Here is a 4,103-nt window from a genome sequence, read left to right as displayed (position 1 = left end):
TTATAAGCAAAATACACTACCGAAAATGGTAAAACTTGTTTAGAAATAAGGATTGGTACCAACCTTTTGCAGGGTGTTCAGTAAAACTGCTCATCAAAACTTATTCTTCAAGATATTCGTCCTCGAAAACCTGAAAATTAGCAAAAAACCCTATATATATATATATATCACTCACGAAAATTTCGCGCATGTACTCTGTGTGGTTTTCTTTTAAATATAATTTAAAATTTTGTCTCGCCAGACCGTTTTTGACAGACTTACCCAGGTGGGCAAATCAAACTGAAGGAATCAGACAACGTGTAGATTACTTGATTTTTTAAAATTTTAAATTCAACACAAATTCCGTTTCTCAAATAAGCACAAGAAATTACTAATTTTAATCAGTTTTTAAATAATTACAGGGTTGCTACAAGCCATAGGAAGTAGGGAAAGTCTGAAAAAGTCAGGGGATTTCTTTTATTCAACAAATTATAATTACGGAATTTGTGTTGAATTAAAAAATTTTTTAAATCAAGTAATCGATACGTTGTCTGCTTCCTTCAGCTTGATTTTCCCACTTTGATTAAGTCTGTCGAAAACGGTCGGTCGAGACAAAATTTTAAATGTTATTTAAAAGAAAACCACACATAGTACATGCGCGAAGTTTTCGTGAGTGATATATATAAGTTTATATAATTTATTCGAGCAGATAAATTTTTGTTTAAAAGTGTATATTCAGAAATACGCGAGTTTGAAAGTTGTGCTTTTTGCTAATTTTCAGGTTTTCGAGGACGAATATCTTGAAGAATAAGTTTTGATGAACAGTTTTACTGAACACCCTGCAAACGGTTCGTACCAATCCTTATTTCTTAACAAGTTTTACCATTTTCGGTAGTGTATTTTGCTTATAATAAATGATCAAAGTTTGCGATAATGACACATTTTGACAGGTAACTTAAAAAAAGGTTGGTACCAATCCTTATTTCTAAACAAGTTTTACAATTTTCGGTAGTGTATTTTGCTTATAATAAATTATCAAAATTTGCGATAATGACACATTTTGACAGGTAACTTAAAACAAATTTTCCTGTCCTATTTCAACGATAACTCTATAATATCATTATAGATAATAAATTTAAATCATCCCTGATCGCACGTTGCCTTCTACTTAATTTTAAACAAGTAACTTTAGTGTTTAAATCTTTAAAAAAATTACACGCTATCGCCATTTTTGGCACATCCACATGTTTTCAAACAAATTTTGTGGCTTAATAAAAATAATGTATTATTCTTAAAATACACGAATCGAATCTGGAAATATAAGATATAATTATAGACCAATTAAATTTTTTTTCTAAAATTTGGACACAATCGGTTTCAGGTGATCCTTCATGGAGTGACCCATTAGTAGAAATATAATGACTAAATAAGGTATTTTAATAATTATATCAAATATTTTTGATTAGAAAAAAATTATTTTCAAATTTGTAATGAGTTCCGATTTGTAATTTCTGGTTCATTTAAAGAGTTTATTCAAAAGTTCAATGTACGAGTAGAAGCCACGGAAGGCATTTGTGTTTTATATAGAAATTAAGTTTTGATCCCGATCCGGAAATTACTTAGAAAAACATTGTTTTTCTATTTTAAATATTCAAATTTGTTGCAGTATCCGATGCGGGATTTTATGAAGGGTGTATTTAATAAGATTTTGGTACTGAAAATAGAAAAAAAATGTACATTAGTATTAAATGTTGGATAAAATCATTCCTCATTACGATCTTTTCTATCGATTCTTATGTGTTACGGAAGGTTGTAGAATAAATACAAATCGTTGAGAAAACGCTGTATTATTTTCGATGTACAATTTACAACGTATAAATACAATTTTTTACGGCTATAAATCACTGTGTTGCGAGCTTTTCTTTATCCAGTTTCCGGAGAGAATCTCAGCTTTCATCGCTATCTGAATCTTCTTCAGCTTCATGAAGCCATTTCACGAAAGGTGCAACGGATTGTTTCAGTTCAGTGTTGTTTAAATTTTTTTCATCGAGATCGCTTTTGTACCTGCACAAAAATTGAAGGTTGAAAAATAAAAAGGGAATATTTAATAATAAAGAAATTCAATATAATAGAATACAATGTGCCATCATAACAAATTACACGAATCTGATTTAAAAACTTGGCGATGCATATTTCAAATGAAATATTGAATCCATTTTAAATCAGAATGTCCAACATCAAGTTGTAGAATTGGTTGTGGAAGAAAATATGTCGTTTTTTAGAAGAAACTAGGCGACACCTATTTTCTCGAGTGGCTAACAAAATTCTACAAAATGCTCGTCGTCTAATCTATTTTCGTTTCATTGGGGACTCGTGGACAAAACGTATCCTCACTCAAAAACATTCTATCTTCCAACACTGGTATAACAATTCAAAGTACCGTATACACTTTTAACGGGTGAAAAAGTGACTTTCATGTGTGCCACGAAAAAGTTGAGCCCACATAATGTACTCGTAACATTGACGAGATTTCTTCATTAAATAAGATCAAACTTTAAAAAAATATTAGGACTTTTATATAACGTGTCTTAAAAATTAAAATAATTAAATGAAGCCGATTTTTCGGACAACGCACGGTTTCTTATTTCTTTTCAAGATATTTGTGAACATTTGTATTTATGTAGAAAACAGCCTGTAAATTTTATGTGATATACCAGTTTTGCGCCGAAAATATTTTCTTTCCAAGAATGGAATTATTTTATTTTTCTTGCGAAAAAGTGAGAAATCACTAAAAAGTAAGCTGACACTTCTTCAGAAAAGAGTTTAAAATTTTTAACATGTTTTCGTGTTGTATCATGTTCTTGTTCGAGTTCTGTCTCTATTATGTATTAAATCCTCTTAAAAATAAAATTGTGCTTTGAAAATAGCGCTAACTCGTGCCAATAAAAACTCATAAAAGTTTAACTAGTTCCGGTACAGCGGCGTCAATCAGATTTGGAGTACCGTGTGTCTCAACTCTGCCTTGAAGATCTCTAAAAATGCATATGGTGTATTTTAACGCCTATCGTATGTAGATGGAAAATGTATCTTCCTCTCACTCTACCATGTGACGATGCCATTAATTTATCTCACTCTAGATTTTGCACCCAATAGAAAAACAGAAAGAAATCTAGAGTGCGATAAATCGAAGATATAAACGTAGATGCGGTACGGGCTTAGTTATCCGCCATAAATAACCCAAATCTCGCTTTCAGTCACCTTGTTCTCAGCCTTTCCAGAACTGCTAGCCTCCTCAGCTTCTCAGGGGAGCAGGCGGCCCCTTTTTTAGGTTTCGATCCACCCGAAATCAGCCCAAGTTTATTTGAAAGCAACCCCCGACACTGGCCTCAAAGCGAGAGTTTGGTGTTTAGGCGGCGCGTCTAGTTTGCCAACAGTCACCTCGAGGCACACTGATGATAACATAGCTCGGAAAAGAAACATTTAAATTGACAGTAAATTCAAATTGCCAATTAAAACATTATTACGCTTATAACTTTGCAAAACATGGTTATTTTAATAAATAACACAGATAAAAGTCCATGAGTAATTTATATTACGGTTTCATATATTTTCCACTAATTCTAACATTATTTCTTATAATTTACATTCTTTTATAAGTTATAATTTTTTTACTCTAAGATATTATATTTTTATTCGAACTGTTAAAACTTTGAGTGCAATGTCTATATATAGTTATTTAATATTATTTAGTATTTATTTTTATTTTAGTGGTCTGCAATTTTTATATATTATAACCGTTTTATAAAAATATTTAGGGCTCATTGAGGACTTTTTTGGGCCCGTATTCTCAAATTTTGGGCTCTAGTATTTATTATACAAAATTTTGTTTGCAATAGCTTAACAATAAGTTGGTTGAGGATTGATGTAAAACGTAATAAAAATGATTTTACAGAAAATTCACCTTGAAGAATAATTTAGGGATCAATAAAAAAATGTTAATTGTTTGAACAATTATTGTTTGAACAGAATGATCAAGAAAATTATTTTATTTTCGTTTCCCTTGCATAATTTAAGACTCCGGAAATATCATCGAGCGAAGGTCGCGCGATATTTCTTTGCTCTTT

The sequence above is a fragment of the Belonocnema kinseyi genome, chromosome 5 (assembly GCF_010883055.1).
Source record: "Belonocnema kinseyi isolate 2016_QV_RU_SX_M_011 chromosome 5, B_treatae_v1, whole genome shotgun sequence".
NCBI classification, from domain to species: Eukaryota; Metazoa; Arthropoda; class Insecta; order Hymenoptera; family Cynipidae; genus Belonocnema; species Belonocnema kinseyi.
This window is presented reverse-complemented; position numbering follows the sequence as displayed.